The 21,496-nt window shown below is 39.6% G+C and overlaps 2 non-coding genes across 2 annotated transcripts; both read right to left on the minus strand.

Annotated features, from left to right (window-relative positions):
• Positions 1-12,352: 12,352 nt before the first annotated feature.
• On the minus strand, positions 12,353-12,424 carry trnat-cgu (transfer RNA threonine (anticodon CGU)). Its single transcript has one exon. It is a non-coding gene; the product is annotated as a tRNA-Thr (tRNA).
• A 5,604-nt stretch (positions 12,425-18,028) lies between these two features.
• Positions 18,029-18,110, minus strand: trnas-gcu (transfer RNA serine (anticodon GCU)). Its single transcript has one exon. It is a non-coding gene; the product is annotated as a tRNA-Ser (tRNA).
• Positions 18,111-21,496: the final 3,386 nt, after the last annotated feature.

Raw genomic sequence — 21,496 nt, forward strand, 5'->3', positions numbered from 1 at the left:
ACGAAAGCTATCTACCCTTGGGCATGATTTTGGTCGGCGACCAGGCTCAGCGCACATCGACCTCAGATGTCTCAGAGCGGTGTGTCCAAGCGGCTGTATAAGAATAGGTAATAGGTTTATTCCATGCTGGAAAAAAGAAGAAAGAGACAACAACGTTTCGGCCGTGGAGCCTTCTTCAGGTGTGAGAGAGACAGGGCAGTAGGCAAAGGTAAAGTAGCGGGAGAACAAAGGTTTGAGGGTGGGTACCCACCTGTATAAGAATAGTGTTCTGCCGGCGCTGTGGTAAAGCTGGTGAAAGCACTTATTTCATAAAGAGGAGATCCTGGATCCGAATTCCAGCGGTACCTTTTTTCCTGTCTTGTTTTACAGAACATGTAATTTGGGACACTCAAAGAGGTCTTGATTTGGTTTAATGCGTTTATTCATTTCCTTTGCAGAACAACTTGCTTTTTTTAAAATCATATAGCTTGCGAAAGATGAAATGCGAGCGAATTTTTTTGTTCACCAAAAGTATGTAAATGAAAAAAAGCAAGGTGTAAGCATTTCTGTGGTGCAACCTGTTAGCGTGTTTGGCTATTAACTCCAAGGTGGGTTTTTTGATCCCACCCAGGGACGCACTTCTTCCTATAGTAAACATCATCGCCGCAAAAATTTAATTGTTCCGCAAAACCTGAACTATTTTGATATTTGCAGTAGTAAACAATTGAGTACCAGAGTCAACATTACCGGGAATTTCCAATAATTACGGACATTGGCAATTTCCAAGCAGTTAGTATTCACCCATGGAATTATAGGTTCCAGTGGGTGGCGGGAGAATTCACTTATGCTCCCGTTGCATCTTCAGCTAAAGTAATTTAAAATACATAGCAAAATTGTTTGAGAACTTGACAAGCAAAAACGACAGATCGCCGAAGTTGTATTTTAATATTTTCGTATATTTACTTTAATTTGAATATAAATGTTAACATAAACGCTGTTCAATATAATGTAATTTTGTTGTACTTTTAAAATATTTTAGCTGAGGATGCGAGGGGGGCTATTACACCTTGCCAAATATCTAAATAACTGTAAAATAGGCTGGCATTTTAATAAAACAGGCGATCAAAAGAAAGCTACAAATAGTACGGTATTATGCTCAATATCCCTCGATATTGAAGGTCAGATGAAGAACTTGAAGAAACTCTCAAAGAATCAACGGCAATAGCAGAGGATGTTGATTTTGAACCAACGTTTGCACCTCAATTATCCAGCAGTCTTTGCTTGACAGACTTCCTCAAGATATTCGGTGTTCTATACAGAAAATCGAAAATTAAAAGTGCTAATGTGCCAAGAGGGGTGGCCCGAGGCAAAGACTGCGGTAGAGGAAGAATAAGCTCCGCACGATAACGCGTGTCTAATACTCGGCCTCTGAAAGGCATCATATTCGTTGAACTGCCTCCCAGCTGTGACTCTTACACGAATTTCGCGGTACGTGTGTACGAGCTTATAATTCAGGAATATCAATGGTCAGACGTTTATGGTGGGTTTGTGTTTTGTATTATTTAGTGAATGGAAAAAAACATTTTCAAAAAAAGCTCGAATGAAATAATAAAAAAAGTTTATTTGCCTGTTTGTTGTAACAGCTGTGCCAAAAATATTCATCTACATCAGAATAGTACCTGAACGTGACTGGACCTTGTTGGATTTTAGGAAATTTATTTTTGCACATCTTCGCCTACGATCAGGAATACCTTCCTGTTTTCAGCGTATTTATTGTTTCTACCTGTGATCTCGGAAAGGAAGACCCACTACCTGTGAAATAGGTAAAACCGAAATATTCTGGGAATTTGCTGTGGTTTGAGAGGAGTGTATGAAGGTATTAAAGGAGAGAAGAGACGCGCATTCCGCAGGGGGAGCACAAAACCATGAACCCCGCCTGTGTCTTTTCTTATATAACCGCTGAGCCCGGACACAGCGTCTCCAGCCAGTGAAATACAGGATAAACCGCAAGGAAAACAATGTTTCTTTTAATAAGTCTTCTTCTGGTTTTCTATTTCGGTCTTTCACATTTGAATGCATACTTTGCAGTTAATCTTTCCTCGATTACAGGCAGCCCAAACAGTTCTTAAGGCAGACATCGAAGCCTATTTGACTTTCTGCTAATCACATAAGTGTTCAAGAAGTACTTCCCTGACCATCATGTGCCCCCAAGCCGGTTTCTCCGTTTTCCTCTTCCTGTCGTTGTCAGCAAGCACAAGAAGACAGGAAAAACGCAAGGCAGGGAAAAGACGGTAGCTGTCAGAAGTGGGATTTGAACCCACGCCTCTATTCAGAGACCAAAACACCCAAGCAATGGAAAAACATGAGCCCTTAAAACTGGCGCATCAGACCACTCGGCCATCCAGACAAGCTACAGAAGTTGGTGTGCTGGAAGCACAAGTCATTCACAAAACTGAGAAATGGTTTGCTGGAGAAACGCCAAGTTGCCTGTTGTAGCCTAAACGGATCGAGGAAATCAAATTTTCGGATCGATTCAGAGTGTGCTTTACAGCCATTGTGTTATATTTTGATCTGCTAGGGTGCAGTCGTCTTCACAATCTGGATTATCTCATAAAGAGCGACGTCAGTGTAAAACAGCTATCATTTTTAAGAACAGACGTTGTATTGCATATTAATAATTGATTTATTTTCCTGATTACAATACAGTATACTTTCCTGATTGCAATGTATTGTGAAGCATAAAAGCCAGCTGCATCAATCTCTATTACGCGTCATTTATGAAGGCGTTTCAAATAGCAGCCAGTGCAGTACTTTTGGAGCATGTATTACATTGTAAATAGTCTTATTTAAAATCACACACTGTTATTTAGACAGCGCAAACCAGTCTGACCTCCTTCAACTTTCTGTGCTCGCTGAGTAGATCTTAAAGCAGCTGCAGCCAGAGTAGCCGTAATGGCAACACAGTGCTTGGAGTTCGGCTACTCTTATTTCTTCTGCAGAACCACCGGCATCGGAATATACTGATCCGCATAAGAAGCACTTTCGGTTTCTGATCGTTTTTATTGAGCGCTGCTCTAAACTTTACATTTGCTCGTACTTGTTTTTCCCATGAAAAAAGACATTTTTCTCATTACATGATTTCACTTTTTTTCTTTTCAACAAGTAGAAAGAAATAAAATATAATTCCGTATAAGAGACACAGGTTGGATGGTTGGTGGTCTAAGGCGTTGCGTTTAGGTTGCAGCTTTTCCTGGAGACTTTTGTTTAAACCCCACTTCTGACAACGTAGAAACGATAAAATCCCTAGGTAGAAAGCATCTCGCATTTCACGTGTTCAATGTTAATTGTCTCAGTGGTTGCCTCAGTGAATGATGGACCTTCTCTCTTGCAGGGTGACGGAAACTTCTTCAGAGAGGGAGTCTCTGGAGTTTACAGCCAGTGCAGTTTCTCCTGGAGACGTATGTTCAAATCACACTTCTGATGAAAAGCTTTTCTCGTTAGAGTAGAAACGATAGAAGCCTTAAGTGGGAAAAACAATCACGGCACGGCTTTTCTTCATCAAGAGCCGAGACAACAGAAACAGACTTCAAACTGACATGAATTTCTTCATGAGCGTTTATGACCGTCTTTAAAAAGCTGAGAGCAGGCGAAAACGTCATTGGAAATGAGGAAATGTCTGCTGACTGTAAACAGAGCTCACGCTCAGCTGCGAATAAGCGCTCCTCTTTAGTACAGTGCTGAGTGCCTACGTTTGCTGCGGGGGAGACCAGGGTACTTTTCTGTGACAGGGCGCTGGTTTAATTTTTTAACAACCTGACTCCACTTAAAAGTGTGTACTGTGTACTAACTTTCGAACTACTTAGTGCGGTAGAATATGGAGATCATCTCTAGCTCTGAGCTCAACTGCAACAAGAAGTCGTGCTGAACAAAGTCAGAGTCCAGCTGAACGTGTGCTCAGTGTGGTGCTCAGGACACGGGAGCATTGTTGTGGTTCTAATTAGCACGAACTGCAGGGGCTCTGAATCAGAACGTTTCAATTTATCTGTTCAGTAAATTAAAATGCAGGACACGTTAAAATCGGATTATGACTATATAACCGAATGTCCCTCACAGTTTAAAAGATACCAGTAAGGACACACAATTACTAATGCGATACTTATTGGAAATAGTCCCAAAACAAGCACGTATCGCAGCTGGTAGACCCCTGTAATAATTTTGCAGTGACAGAACACTTTGAAGATTTGCAATCTATTTAAATATGAATTTTCTAAATTTCAGTTCTCTTCACTCCCTGGCATAACTGAACTCTCACCTTCACATACTAAAGGCATTACATGCATTAGCTGTGATAATGCTTCTAAGAAGCACAGAATGACATTTAGTTTTGTTCCTCATTTCCCCCAAGAAAAAAAAAGGAGTCAATTTCCGCCTGGAATGATTGATGCCCCATCAAACATGTTTTAATATCCCCGGAAGTTTATACGGTAGAATCCTGGTTTGTGGCTTAAATTCAAGGTAAAAAAGACTAAGGAAACGAGTTGGAAACAATGTCGATCTGGGATTTTACTCATCTGGAACATTTCACTACATTGGGCAGTATGTGTCAGAGTGCAGCTCCTGGTATCCCTTCGATAGCTCAGTTGGTAGAGTAGGGAACTGTAATGGAAACACTTGGGAATCCTTAGGTCGTTGGTTTGACTCCAGCTTGAAGGAAGGTGCCTTTTGTGTATTGTAACCAAAGAGTTAAAATAGTGAATCTGTTTAATTCAGTCGTTGATCAAAAGCTCAATAAACGACGAAGCAGAGGCTCCTGTTCCAAATTCAGCTCCCATCTGATTGTCTTGTTTTGGCCAAGATCTGATCTATGAATTAAGGGACTTCTCTGTCTGCTTTGTAATTCAAAAATACATTTTGTAATGCAAATGTCAAGTTTTTTGTAGATATAAAGGTGTTCTCTGTTTTCAAAGGATAGCTACTTAATTGGCTTTATGATTTGGTATTGATTTTGTATCGTTGTATTATTAACTTTGTGCTTTCTGTGTTTTTATCATTCTCACTCCCTGTGCTGAAAACAGAATTATCTCTTCCCCGAACATCGTCTACAGATCACTTGTGTGCTTTTAACCTTCTCCCAGCTACAGGCGAGACTGAAGCTGGAGATGTGAAGGCACCCGCTGGTGCATCTTCTCCAAATTTCACAATTGCAACAGACTTCTCTTTTTTTTAAAAAAGTAGATATAGCCCTGAAAAAAGCATTAGCTTTATCAGTTTTTACATTAATCGATTTTGAAACAAATATTCTATTTTTATTGCAATTTACATAATAATAATTATTATTATTATTATCGCTTAAACTTATATAGCGCTTTTCTGGACACTCCACTCAAAGCGCTTTACAGGTAATGGGGAATCCCACTACCCCCACCAATGTGCAGCCCCACCTGGATGATGCAACAGCAGCCATACTGTGCCAAAATGCTCACCACACATCAACAATCAGTGGGGAGGAGAGCAGACTAATGAAGCCAGTTCATAGATGGGGATTATTAGGAGGTCATGACTGGTAAGGGCCAATGGAAAATTGGGCCAGGATGCCGGGGTTACACCCCTACTCTTTCAAGAGACGACCTGGGATTTTTAAAGGCCAGAGAGAGTCAGGACCTCAGTTTTACTTCTCAGCCAATGGACGGCACCTGTTTACAGTTTAGTGTCCCCGTCATTATACTGGGGCATGAGGACCCACATGGACCGCAGGGTGAGCGCCCAGCGACAGAAACCAGATGGTACCGTGTGTCGGGCTCGGCTGCGAGCAGGACAATGACGTCACGGGGACAAAGTAGAAAAAATCAAAACAGTTCTGTAAAAGACCTGTGTCAGCTGTCGGTTAGCAGTCTGGACTCTAAATCCATCGATCTGATTTCAAATCTCTCTAACACCTGAGCTGCGGCTTCTTTTGAGTAGTTATTCAGGAGAACACTATGTTGATTGTATAGATGAAACGTTTAATATATTCAGGTGGGTAGCTACTTCAGCATGCATATCTGCAAAGAAACAAGTAATGTTTGTATATAAATGAATGTCTCTGACAACTTAATGTTAGTTTTTAATTTAGTTTTAGTTTTACGATGTAGGTCAGGCGTTGACATATGCACAAACACACGAAATGTCTCACTCCTGATTCAGCTCATGCTTCATACGAGTGAAGTGATTCCTCCTGCTTCTCGTACAACCATATCAGAACAGAAGCCCGTGTCACCCAGCTCTGATTCAAGAGCGACTCACATCTTGACAGGGTGCCCCTTTGGTCAGAAAAAATAGTTGTCAGAAAATGTGAGAAAAGGAAAGTTATGTACAGTAAGCTTTCACACACAGCTCTCACACACAGCATTAGAGATTGGAATCTGATTGTAAAAAAAAAAACTGCCCGTCTCCCCGGCATTTAACGGTGCTGTTGCTTTTATTTTACATATTGTTAGCATTTTAATGAATTTTTAAAAGATTTATACACAAATCGCTAAATACGAAACGTAAAAAAACCAACTGTAAGCAATTGACCATTCATATTCCTGAATTTTAAATCCCTGTGTTTATCTGTGTCCAAGTGCCTGGTGCAGCTATTTTGAAAGCATACCTCAAGGAGGGCTTTACACGCAGTCTGGGGTATTTTCTCCTTTTACATTTTTGTGATTTTATATCGAACCTGGTATACTCCCAAAAGTGCACAGTAGCTTGTACTGTGTGCCCTGTTTGCCTTTGTAAGCGTTTGTTTAAAAAATAACTTCACAATACGATAAAAACAGAGAAAGCACAAACTTAATAATATAACGATTCAAAATCAAAACCAAATCATAAAGTCAATTAAGTACCTAACTTTTGAAAACAGACAACACATTATCTATAAAAAACTTGACATTTGTATCTATTTTTGAATTACAAAGCAGACAGAGCAGTCCCTGAACTTAAAGACCAGATTTGTTAAAATCCCTTGTACCAATTTAGATTGATCTTGATCAGAACACGACCATCAGACGTGAGGGGAATTCGGAACAGGAGCCTCTGCTTCGTCATTTATTGAGCTTCTGATCAACGTCTGAGTGAAAGTTATTTATTGTCTTTGATTAAAGTACGCAAAAGGCACCTGCGTACACCTTTTAGCTCATAAATTCATCGTACATTTATATCCCATCAATATAAACAATGTTATCTTTACCTAGCACTAAATGTAGCTCTAAATAAATGCAAATTTTAAAAAACATTAAAAAATAATTGCTATTCCATATATTGTAACTTTGTGGTATTTAGAATTTTTATCTGAGGATGCAGGGGAAAGTATTATACAACTGTGAAAGAGGCTCGAATTTTAATACAATTTCGATCAAAAGAAAACCAAAATCCGTAACATTTTTCCGTCAATATCCCTCGATATTGACGTTCAGTTGAAAGATTTGAAGAAACTCTCAAAGAAGCAACTGCAGTTGGAGAGATTGGATTTGAACCGATGTTCGCAGCTCAATAATCCATTCGTCCTCGAAAGAAGCAAAGGTTAGTATGTTTTGAGTGTCACCATGATCCTCTTCTCAATCCAAACGAAAGGTTTTATGTGATCCTGATCCCACTAGAAAAAGAGTTAATTTCCTGCTGCACTGATATCCCTTCAAATGTTTTATAAGAACTCTGGAAGTTTATACAGTAGAAGCCTGGTCCATTTCTTCTACTAAACGAGACTATGGGAGTGAGTATTTTGATGTCGAACTGGGATTTAAATAAAGAGGAACACTACACTACACTACACTTGGGCTACGCGTGTGACAAAACGTTTATTTTCTGACCCCTCGATAGCTCAGTTGCTAGCTCTTAAGACTGTAGAAAAAGCAGCGAGTATTTCTTATGTCCCAGGTCTGAATCCAGTTTGAAGGATGGTGTTTTCTTGTTCCTTATTCAAAAAGTGAAAATTGCTTATTTGTCTTTCACTTTGACATTCACCCGAAAACTCAGTATACAAAGAAGTAGAGGCTCCTGTTCTGAATAATCCTCACGTCTGATTGTTTTGCTTAGACCTTTAAAATGTACACTGTGGACTGTTTGCTCTTCCTAACACAATTAAAAAGCCGCCGACAAACTTACCGATCGGGAGTTTAGTTCAGTGATAGCGCGCACTTAAGACGCTCCGTTTTCTATCGCCGGCATCTCTGTATTCTTTTTAAACGCGATATCTTTTATTCTTCGTGTGTGAATTTCAGGGAGACTCATAAACCCTTTGTCTGTTTTAAAGATACATTATTTTAAACCAGACGTAATGAAAGACGTAGTAATAAGATACACGTACAAAACACATGAATAGTAGCGGCTCTGAACTGAATGTGGTGCTGTATGGGAACGCGATGCAAACGCCAATGGCACAATGGATAACGTGTCTGATTACAGATCAGAAGACTTTAGGTTTCTACTCCTTTCTGGTTCGTGAAGAAGATTTAAACCACACTACTCAACACTGACATCGACGTGTGTGAGGTCCTACACAACCTTACTATCGACTAGATGAGTCTTCTGTTCTATCTCCGATTCTTTCTGCACATTCCTGCTATTTCACCACCGTTATTGTAGGACAACAGCCACAGACACGAGAAGATATACTATTCCGAACAAATGTCTTAAATAATCAAGTTGAAAAGGGTGACAATAAGTTTTTGTTTCTTTAACGTAACCTTACTTTTGCCTGTAAAGTTCACATTATTTTCTGTAGCCGCAAATCCTCAATATTTCTGCTGTCTCCCGAGAAACACAAGCGTGGAGTCAAATCATATTACAGTACACAGCTGATAGTAATTTAAGTAGGGAGCTCCGTCACATAAAATTGCAGTAAAGCGCTTTAAATATGACTCTGAAGTACTGGGAAAGATGATTATTTTGAGCGTGCCTCCCAGGGTCTGCTACGAGGCTGAAGTTGGCTTCTTATTCGCCAGCTTCTTCGCGTTTTTCGTTCCACCTTAAATGCTGCTGCTGTGATGTTATGTCGCCTTTCGCCTGTAGATGGCTCTCTTCGATCAGTACTAATACGGCTGGAATACTGCAGACATCCTCAGTGAAAGGAAATATCCAAATAAATAGCGACTGTTCAAATCATATTTTTGTATGCAATATATTTCAGAAAATCGCAAACCAATTTTGAAAACTCACCATAACACGGACTTACACTGGGAAAAGGTGATTGTACTTTCTGCTTATTGCTACGGCCTTCCCCCCCAATTATGAAAATGTCTCACAGTTCTGACACCGACGTGTGAAAGACAATGTAACAGACTATCAAAATCCTGAAGTACAAAACATTTTAATGCACCAGTTTTTTTAAATATGACCCTCTGATCTTGGCATGTCAGAATACATTGGGAAAAAGTATGGCACGAATTGCACGAATTGCAATGGCACACATTGTTGAGAATATCACTGACCTTGCCAATATTTGCAGGGGATACGAATATTTTGTACATGTTGAACTACAACACGTAAAAATTGAGCTCCTTAGTCAATATCACCGGGAATGTCCAATAATGACGAACGTCAGTAGCTCCAAGGAAACTTAGAATCGCACATGGAGTTTTATCTTTGAATGGAGGGTGGGAGAATTCATTTATACTCTCGTTGCTCATTAGCTAAATTATTTTAAAAATATGACACAGATTTGTTCGAGAAACTTGTAATCGCCTTAAAGAGAGTCTTCTTGAAGATGTGCACCAGCTAGCTCTCCACTGTCAATTGACAGGACTTTAGAAGAAACTGTTCTCATACAACCAACATACAAATTACACATCTTAAGTCACATGAAGAGAAATCCTTGTACTAAATAACATAAAACTGTCGCTGTAAATTATCACCAAGCTGTTTTATGTGTCTGACCACCTCTTTCCTACTTTGCAGAGAGCACAATTCTTTCTGTTTCTTCATCGCTATTTTACTGTCTCTTTCCCCCACGTGGAGATGGATCCACAGCAGAAACTTTTGGTCCGTTCCTGTTACTCTGTCCGATTGAAAGAGCTGTATTAAAGGCACTCCCATCTCTGCAGGAAAGTTATTGCTGCTCTCAACACAATATACTGCAGCCAAATGTGATAGCGATACTGTCACTGCCTGTGGGCCACGTGTTCCTGTTGTCAGCCTATTATGTCATGTCCATCCACACCCAGAAACATTACTGCTGTAGCACAAGAGTTATACAGGCGCAGTCAATAGAGCATGAATCTCTTAATCTCAGAACTGTGGGTTCAGCCCCCACATTGGGTCCCTCTGTGTCAATTTGATCCCCCCAATCCTCCTAGCAGGACCTGATGGCGTAACAGTGATACCCAGTGCCTTATATGACCTTTACGTAATTCAGCTTTCTTTCCACTTGATTCAGATTTTGATCTGAAATCATCGGCCAAACAAGAGTTTGTCTAAATCGAGGGAGATCTGCTCACAAGCAAGTATTAAACACTTCAGCATTTACTGTTCGAATACCACATTTTGTCAAAACACTGCCGCTTCTTTAGCTAATAAGTAATGGTTTTTGAGCACGCATTGTATTGTTAATGCTTATATTAAAAAAGCATAAATTCACATAATGGAATTTGGACTGAACAAAGTAGTCCAGCCCCTTTACAACATTACATACCCACTGATTAAAGCTTAAAACTACAGCAGCAGGAGTAACAATAATGGCAACAACATGTTTGGAGTTCGGCATTTCATTTATTCTGCGGAAACATCGTATCGGAATGAACTGCCCGAGATAAAAGAGTAATTGCGGCTTCAGATCGTTTTTACAGAACATTGCGTTGTTCTGTTCATGCTGACTACACGCTTTAAATTTGTCGTTTACTGCAAGAGTTGTTTTTTCTGAAATTCCTCGCATTTGAGCCAGCACTAAAATATTTCATTCCCGTCGCTGAATACATCGTGGAAACGGTATTTGCAACAGAATGCTGTCACACATGAAACCTTTTTGTTATTCGGTTCTGAAGTTTGAAAATGAAAATAAAACGGGGATCACTTCATAGACTTGAAAGAAGTCCAAGCAGCATAAAAACCCGCGAATTCTCACAAAGGCTGCACCTTTCTTCTGCTGCTTTTATAAATCAGCCTTAAACATTTGAATGCATACCTTACTGCTGCTAATCACATTCACGTGTTTACGAAGCTTTTTTCTGTCCGTTATGTTTTTTCTAAGTAGTTTCTCCGTTTTCCTCGTACTGTGATTGTCAGCGAGCACAACAAGACTGAAACAGTGTAAAGGCAGGTAAAAAAGACAGGGTAAAACGCCTGACTGTCGGGAGTGGGATTTGAACCCGTGCCTCTATTTGGAGAGCGAAACACAAAGCTTAAAAGACACGAATCTGTGAATTTGCTGTTTTAAAACGCTCGACTATCCTGAAGAAATGGGTGCTGATTGCACCAGTTGCATCCGATTTTCCGTAACTTTAGGACGATTGATACGACTGGACGAACAAAATTTGTGGCGTTTAGCATGACATGGAAAACGGTACCGGAGCATTCGGGTCCGGACTACCAGACTCAGAAACAGTTTTTACCCCCGCACTATCAAACTATTAAACTCCTAGCCTCTCTCACTCTCACCTATGATCTGAACCTCACAGTGCCTTCTTTCTTACCAAAAACCCAAACACACATTGAAAATCTACCTCTACCATACATGTCAAAAGCTCACTCCCCATAATTTCTATCCCTTTATTTCATTCTTTTGATGCATGTTTTTGCACATAACCTGTTACCTTTTTGTTGTTTTGCACACTGCCTGTTGTTGTTTTTTGCACATCGGCTGTTGTCTCTGTCTTTCTTTTGTAATACAATTGTATTGTTGTTGTGTTGTTGTGTTTTTTTCTTTGTACTACTTATGTCCGAGAGCTAGCTAAATAGCATTTCGTTATACCATATACCTGTGTATAAGTATAATGACAATAAACTTGAACTTGAACTTGACATAGTCTTGCAGGCAGTATATACGCATGCTGACGCAGCTACCCACCTGAACTATTATTTTATCGTTTACTCGTTTAAAAAAACACGGTCTTCTCGTTCCTAAGTCAGATTTTTAGTGCTTTCGAACGTTACTTCCAACCTGGACTGACAGCTCACCCGATCTGTTTGTGATCAGACCGTGGAGTGGGGGGCTGTACCAAGCGCACGTTCCTTCCCAATGCTGAGGTGATCATTCGGAAGATGGGTGTGAAGAGAAACAAGCTTTGTCGACTAAAAAACAAGGCAGGATATGCAAGAATACTAATCACTGGCGACAGTTACGCTCTCTTACTATTCAGACTCCTACATTCCGAGTTTTTTGAAGACTTTGAAACTAAAGGAAAGCAGTGACAAATGAAACAGGCACAGGTGGGGTTTGAACCCACGATTTTCGGTTTACGAGACCGACGCCTTACCACTTGGCCACCGCGCCTTCAAACAACATAGGAATAATGTTGTTCAAATTATTTTTTTTCTGAATCTGGTTTACATCGCCTGGAGGCAGCAACAACAATAAAAGGGATACTTAACAAGGAGATACGCTGTAGCAGTGCGACTCCAACAGATGCTCCTGAAGAGACTGGAGGTTTAAGCCAGCTCCTTAGAGCGCTTGGCCGCGTTACTCTCAACAGCGGCTCTTCAGCTCTTGTTGTTTGACCTAGTGGTTTTATAACGCGTGGAAACGACCGCAACTTCTTTTTCTGAGATGCTTTCTCTCACGTGGTGAAATCTCGACCTCTTTGGCATCTCTGGCTATAGTTCTTCAGTAGAGCAGGCTTTCACACCTCTGCTTATAGTACCCTTGAAGTCATTTTATTTTTACAGGAAGACGCATTCCCTAACGATCTCTCCTGTTTTAGAAATGCTTCATAAGGCGTGTTTGATTCAACGGACAAACAGTATACTAATTGTACAATGCAGATCTATGGGGCATTCGTACTGGATTTGACTGGGATTCTGAAATACTTCTTGCAAAGGTATTCAGACTTTCTTGAACCTAGAATAAAAACACAGACCTGAAACTCCTTAGCTTCCAATCTCTGATGTTGCTCTCCTTAAACTCGGACGTGATGTTCTGCAGACGTGTGCATAATGTCCTGTTTTCTTACAGTGTAGACATTTTGCTGTTCACGCTCCGCATTCATCTGCTTTGTGCGTTGTCAACATGTAATGTCAGCCGTCCCCTGTTCTTCTATATCTCTAGCATGACTGCGTCCTGCTGCTCGGCTTTTGTTTGTAAAGTTTGAGCGAGCACCCCGTTCAGTGTCACTTTGTCACTGTGGTCAGAAAGCATTCTTGATTCTGCTTGAGCTGCTTCATGAATTCTAGCGACTTTAAGAGCTCTTTCTAAAGTCAGCCCTTCCTCCTGCAGCTCCGAGGTTCAGTAGAAGCGGTGGAAAAAGATGGGCATAAGCAAAGCTTCTCGGCGCGGCTGCCATACCCAGTGGGCATTGATTCGTCGAATATACGTATATTTACGGCGAAAATACGGCTATACGTATATATACGTCGCCTCGACGTATAATCAACGTCGAATTGCAACCGTAAAATCGACGACATGAATAAACGCATATATAACGTCGAAAACACATCTAACACAGTGCCTGAGGCTTTTTACTGTATGTATCGTGTGTGCCGCAACTAAGAGTATACGGCACTCTGCACAGTGTACGAAGTAAATTATTTTCGCAGTAATTAATTTATTATATTTACTATATTTATTATACACGTGTAAATTAATTACTGCGACACGATACATACAGTAAAAAGCCTCAGGCACTGTGTTAGATGTGTTTTCGACGTTATATATGCGTTTATTCATGTCGTCGATTTTACGGTTGCAATTCGACGTTGATTATACGTCGAGGCGACGTATATATACGTATAGCCGTATTTTCGCCGTAAATATACGTATATTCGACGAATCAATGCCCACAGCTTGGCATACAAGGGTTTTGCTGAGGGGGTCTTGCCACCTGCCCGAAAAAAAACAGTAAAATGTTTGAGTGCCTATAGAGTTTCTATTTTTATTTTCTTGAGAAAAGTTGATACCATTTCCTGGACACCCCGTCCCCCATCAGTGCGCGGTGCCCGGGGAAAAATCTGTAGGGGGGCGTCTGAAATTCTGAGGGGGGGTGATATTTCGGTTGAAACGGAGCTGTACGGTGCAGCTACCCAAATGAAATCTCGCAGCTATGCCATTGATTAGTGCTTCATGATAGAAGATAACGACTAGCAATCTGGTATTTGCGATGAAGTTCAGTTTCACATTTTTCGTCACTCTCACGGTTTGTATTGCCTGGAGCGAAAAGTACCATAAGCGTTCATTTTTGCAGCTACATGGACGTTCTGAATCGTTAAGAAAAAAATGTTGTAAAACCAACAGAAAGCACAGACTGCTATAACTAGTCCTAGTTATATAACGATTTTAAGTATAATGATAAACTACTGCAAGGAATCGGTCCACATGAGCAAACAGGATCGTAATGTTGACACTCAATAACAACACTGATATGTGCAGTTCCTGGACGGATAGCCCTCCTGCCCATCAAACAGACTGAGTGACTGTTCGTGTCATTTAGTGTTGTCTGACCATTGACAAAGTACAACTATTTTTTTAGGACGCAAATTAAGTTAGGTAAATCTTTTTGCCCAAAACTGAAGGGGCGACATTCCTCCCTCCCCCCGTGATGCCAGGCCTGTCCCCATCCTATTCCATAATGTCATTATATATAATACCATACAACAGTGACCGATCCTTACTAACTGCATGCGTTAAAATTGCACATCAGCTCATAGCAGGGGGCACATAGCCGCGATGTATTATCAATGTTAAATTTCAACCATAATATCGACAACATTAATAAACGCATACGTTGAGAAAATATCGAACCCAGCATATTTTCCGGTTATATACCACAATGCATTGCTAATATTCGTTGGTCACCATTTTGGACACGTTTTTCAAACGTAGAAGTATATCCGCAAATATCTCAGCAATCCTCTTTTGACGAGTAAGTATGAACAATAATAATAGTATCTGAATACATACAGATCTTTCTTAATATTATTTTGATTAAAATAGTACGTGAATAAGCAAAAAATGGCACATAAAAATAGTGTGAATGGGGAAGATGACACAAAATCGTTTTGCCGTTTCTCTATTCTTATTCTATGTTGTACTTTCAAACTTTGGGTACTCTTTAATTAGGACAGACTTTATTGCTCAACTGCTATGATGCAAGCCAAATTTTATACATTTATTTCAGCTTTGAGCTTAGTAAACCGTTCATTTTTTAGATTATACTAAAGAAGATATTAATCATCATTTATTTGGGAAGTAATATTATATAATTTTCTCCTAGCTGCGGTGCTGAAGTCCCACCCTACATCGACAGAAAAAGAAATAAAGGAGCACGCAATGTGTTACTTGAAAAATGCATATGCAAGGCAGGGGGCCAGGAGATCTGGACACTGAAAATAATAGGTTTTTGGTTCTAACTGTTAGGACAATTAGACAGGGTTTGCAAATACATTGCAAATATTTGTAATATTTGCATTGCATTGTAATATTTTTTTTCTTGGAAATATAGAAGTTGTACATTTTAAAATGTATATTTGAATCAAAATGTGGTTTTGAGTTAGTGTGTTAATGTAATTAGTTTGTGTTTGTCATTACTATACTGTATATTGCCATGTTACCAGAATTTGTAGCTGAAGTTTAAGACTAGTTGTGTTTTTTATGATTATTGCCCATATGTTGATTGTTGATTGATTGTATACAATGTATAATTTGAAATACATATGTTTCAGGTGTGAATGTGTATTTTCAGAATACATTTCTAAACCTAATCATTGGCTTGGTTTACTAGTTTCTACACCTATAAAACCTATCTTTGATGTATAATAGACCTCTACCTATATACGTATAATAGACCTCTAATGTTATCCGTATAATAGACCTCTTACCATATACGTATAATAGACGTCTAAAGTTATCCGTATAATAGACCTCTAACCATATACGTATAATAGACGTCTAAAGTTATCCGTATAATAGACCTCTAACCATATACGTATAATAGTCCTCTAAAGTTATCCGGAACTCCAACCATATATGTATAATAGTCCTCTAAATTTATCCGTATAATAGAACTCCAACCATTTATGTATAATGAACGTCTAAACATAGACGTATAATTGACGTATATTAGAATTTCATTCTAGACGAATTGCAGACCACATTTAGACGTCTAAGGTATGCGTTTAATAGACGTATATTATACGTCTTTTGCCCACTGGGAAGGTTGTGTAGGACCGCACACACTACGATGTCAGTGTTGAATAGCGTGGTTTAAAAGCTTTTTCACTAACCAGTAAGGAGTAGAAACCTAAAGTCTTCTGATCCGTAATCAGACACGTTATCCATTGTGCCATTGGCGTTTGTATTGCATTCCCATCCAGCACCACATTGAGTTCAGAGCCGCTACTATTCATGTGTTTTGTACATGTGTCTAGTTACTACGTCTTTCATTATGTCTGGTTTAAAATAATGTATCTTTAAAACAGACAAAGGGTTTATGAGTCTCCCTGAAATTCACACACGAAGAATAAAAGATATCGCGATGAAAGAGAATACAAAAATGCCGGCGATAGAAAACGGAGCGTCTTAAGTGCGCGCTATCACTGAACTAAGCTCCCGATCGGTAAGTTTGTCGGCGGGTTTTTAATTGTGTTAGGAAGCGCAAACAGTCAACAGTGTACATTTTAAAGGTCTAAGCAAAACAATCAGACTTGAGGATTATTCAGAACAGGAGCCTCTACTTCTTTGTATACTGAGCTTTCGGGTGAACATCAAAGTGAAAGACAAATTCGCAATTTTCCCTTTTTGATTAAGGAACAAGAAAACACCATCCTTTGAATTGGATTCAAACCAGGGACATAAGAAATACTCGCTGCTTTTTCAACAATCTTAAGAGCTAGCAACTGAGCTATCGAGAGGTCAGAAAATAAACGTTTTGTCACACGCGTTGCCCAATGTAGTGTAGTGTTCCTCTTTATTTAAATCCCAGTTCGACATCAAAATACCCACTCCCATAGTCTCGTTTAGTAGAAGAAATGGACCAGGCTTCTACTCTATAAACGTCCAGAGTTCTTATAAAACATTTAAAGGGATATCAGTGCTGGCGGAAATTGACTCTTTTTCTAGTGGGATCAGGATCACATAAAACCTTTCGTTTGGATTGAGAAGAGGATCATGTTGACACTCAAAACATACTAACCTTTGCTTCTTTCGAGGACGAATGGATTATTGAGCTGCGAACATCAGTTCAAATCAAATCTCTCCAACTGCAGTTGCTTCTTTGAGAGTTTCTTCAAATCTTTCAACTGAACGTCAATATCGAGGGATATTGATGGTAATATCATACGGATTTTGGTTTTCTTTTGATCGAAAATTGTATTAAAATACAAGCCTCTTTCACATTTGTATAATACTTTCCGTTGCATCCTCAGATAAAAATTCTAAATACCACAAAGTTACAATATATGGAATAGCATTTATTTTAAAATGTATTTTAAAATTTGCATTTATTTAGAGCTATATTTAGAGCTTAGTAAAGATAACATTGCTAATATTGATGGAGTAGAAATGTAAGATGAATTGATAGCTTTTTCTGAGCTAAAAAAGTCCTACAACGCCTCCTGTAACAGGTAAGGACTCATAGCAAGACAGTGCTATTGCATTGCGCATTTTGCAGATACGACCAGTTTCTGCTTCTGGTGAGTGCATTTTTTCCAAACTGAAATTAACAAGAACATTTTCAAGATGCGCCATGTCCCTAAATCGTTCATCAGGACTACTATTAATGTCAGGTGAAAGCAGTACAAAGCATAAATTTAACCTATTAAGAGACTATATCTGTCAGCTACTGCTGTAAGCCATATTCAGCCAACGCTAGAAATATTACTACTCTACTACAGTAGATAAAGATAGCAAGTCCAACTTAGAAACGGATCACAAGTCGAAGACATAAACCGACAAGGGTGGGATTTGAACCCACGCGTGCAAAGCACAATGGATTAGCAGTCCATCGCCTTAACCACTCGGCCACCTCGTCTCGCATACCACTTCCCCTTGGGCATGATTTTGCTCGGCGACCAGGCTCAGCGCACATCGACCTCAGATGTCTCAGAGCGGTGTGTCCAAGCGGCTGTATAAGAATAGATAATAGGTTTATTCCATGCTGAAAAAAAGAAGAAAGAGAACACAATGTTTCGGCCGTGGAGTCTTCTTCATGTGTGAGAGAGACAGGACAGTAGGCAAAGGTAAAGTAGCGGGAGAACAAAGGTTTGAGGGTGGGTACCCACCTGTATAAGAATAGTGTTCTGCCGGTGCTGTGGTAAAGCTGGTTAAAACACCTGTTTCATAAAGAGGAGATCCTGGATCTGAATGCCAGCGGTACCTTTTTTCCTGTCTTGTTTTACAGAACATGTAATTTGGGACACTCAAAGAGGTCTTGATTTGGTTTTATGCGTTTATTAATTTCCTTTGCAGAACAACTTGTTTTTTTTAAATCATATAGCTTGCGAAAGATGAAATGCAAGCAAATTTTTTTGTTCACCAAAAGTATGTACAAGTATGTTGATTGTTGATTGATTGTATACAATGTATAATTTGAAATACATATTTTTCAGGTGTGAATGTGTATTTTCAGAATAAATTTCTAAACCAAATCATTGGGTTGATTTACTAGTTTCTACACCTGTAAAACCTATCTTTGATGTATAATAGACCTCTAAAGTTATCCGTATAATAGACCTCTAAAGTTATCCGGAACTCCTACCATATATGTATAATTGTCTTCTAAATTTATCCGTATAATAGAACTCTAACCATTTACGTATAATGAACATCTAATCATAGACGTATAATTGACGTATAACAATAGACGTATATTAGAATTTCATTCTAGACGAATTGCGGACCACATTTAGACGTTTAAGGTATGCGTTTAATAGACGTATATTATACGTCTTTTGCCCACTGGGTACAACGAAAAAAACACAACAACAATACAATTGTATAACAAAAGAAAGACAGAGACAACAGCCGATGTGCAAAAAACAACAATAGGCAGTGTGCAAAATAACAAAAAGGTAACAGGTTATGTGCAAAAACATGCATCAAAAGAATGAAATAAAGGGATAGAAATGATGGGGAGTGAGCTTTTGACATGTATGGTAGAGGCAGATTTTCAATGTGTGTTTGGGTTTTTGGTAAGAAAGAAGGCACTGTGAGGTTCAGATCATAGGTGAGAGGTGAGGAGAGAGTGAGAGAGGCTGGGAGTTTGATAGTGCGGGGGTAAAAACTGTTTCTGAGTCTGGTAGTCCGGACCCGAATGCTCCGGTACCATTTTCCATGTCATGCTAAACGCCACAAATTGTGTTAGTCCAGTAGTATCAATCGTCCTAAAGTTACGGAAAATCGAATGCGACTGGTGTAATCAGCACACATTTTTTCAGAATAGTCGAGCTGTTTAAAACAGCAAATTCACAGCTTCGTGTCTTTTAAGCTTTGTGTTTCACTCTCCAAATAGAGGCACGGGTTCAAATCCCACTCCCGACAATCAGGCGTTTTACCCTCTTTGTGAGTTCGAGCCTCACCTGGAGCAGTATAGCCTGTCTTTAGCTACTGAAAGCAACTGTCGAGTTTAGATACTCTTAGGTATTTGACGGAGATAAATTAACATCAAACGAACAAGGAAAGGTAAAGGTTTACTTCGAGTCACAATCAAAGAAGGCTCCACAGCTGAAACATTGTGTTTCCTTCTCTTTTCAGCATGGAATAAACCTACAGTACCTTATCAGGATGGCCGAGTGGTCTAAGGCGCCAGACTCAAGGACTCCTGTCTTTTCATCGCTTGGGTGTTCTGGGGTGAGTTTCCCGAAAACGATGAATCTTAGAGACGAACGAGCAACTTTACGATGTACGTAGGTAACATACAAGCTACTTTTTCGTGGGTTTCCCAAAACCCCTCTTAATCGATCATTTAACGAGCGAGTATAAAGTACTTCTTTGTTAACCCCGCCCCTGAAGTCGCTTAGCAAAAAGCATCACAAGTCGATTGACAAACAATTGATTGACAATACTTTCATTATATGGTGTAATAAAATAAATGACTGACATGCTGTAAAAGAAAACCAAGTTTAACTGTGTGAACAGTGTATGCGTCCTGCACGACGTCTTTGATTTAAAGCAATATTTTTTGTCACGCTGCCATCGTTAGGAATCACAGTGTTTCAAGAGAAAATACTGTTGTTATTTAAAGTTGTTGGGTGTGTTGGAACTCCTTTTTAATTGGTCTTATTAACATGACATCTGGAAAAATTAACTACTAAGCTTGGCACGTGTCACTCAACAAATACAGGACCTATAATCAAATTTAAAAACAAGTAGGTCTAAGCTTTACCGTCAACAATCAAGACAGAACATAAAACGGCATTCGAACTTAAAATATTGTATGGACCGCGGGTTTCGGTACGGAATGGAACAGGCGTAGGACTCAGGGAATGGGGTTGAACAACACATTTAATAACTCGAATCGGGAAAGGTACACACACAGGGACAGGGGTTACAGCGCTGCACCTACACTAACATACACACACACGAAGGGAAGAGACTGTATCTCAGCCTCCGTCCCACTATATACAGTCCGGTAGTCCCCAGGTGCTGTTCTCAGCCCGCCCTGCGTGGCGCTACATTGTAATACATGTTACATGTTTCACGTTCTTTATGGAATTTAAATACAATTTAAACCCCACCCCAAAAGTACTAAAAGAGGGAGTATTATTAAAACATTTGATTTATGAATATGAAATTTACCCAAGATGACTAATAAATTCATAACTGTATAAATAAATGTTCTTTTTTCGAATTTCCTCTTACATAGTACAACAAAATATCAAAATCCTTAATATAAAATCTTAGTATTCTATATTTCCAGAGAATTCCCATGATGTGAATTGAATGTGCTCTGTCTGGCGATCTCTGTCGCTAAGGTTGGCGCAAGAGGTAGCCAGTTTAAGAAGCACTTAGTGATTAACGAGTGGGTCGGGGAGCACGTAGATTACGAAGGATTATAACGTTCTACTTTAGTTACGATAGGTTTTAGGAAACACTCGTAAATCAACGATCGATCTTAAGAGCGAGTTTACGATGTTCTTAGCGCTACGATGCTTTCGGGAAACTCACCCCCTGGTCTCTGAATAGAAGCGTGGGTTCAAATCTCACTCTTGACAGCCGCTCCCTTTTCCCTCTCTTGCATTTGTCCCGTCTTCTTGTGCTCGCTAACAACGACAGGAAGAGGAAAACGGAGAAACCGATTTGTGGGCACCCGATGTGCAGGGAAATGCTTCGTGAACACTTACACGTTATTAGCAGAAAATCAAATGGGGTTCGATTTCTGCCTTAAAAACTGTTTGGGGTGCCTGTAATCGAGTAAAG

The sequence above is a fragment of the Atractosteus spatula genome, chromosome 10, assembly GCF_055471065.1.
Source record: "Atractosteus spatula isolate fAtrSpa1 chromosome 10, fAtrSpa1.hap1, whole genome shotgun sequence".
Lineage (NCBI taxonomy): Eukaryota > Metazoa > Chordata > Actinopteri > Semionotiformes > Lepisosteidae > Atractosteus > Atractosteus spatula.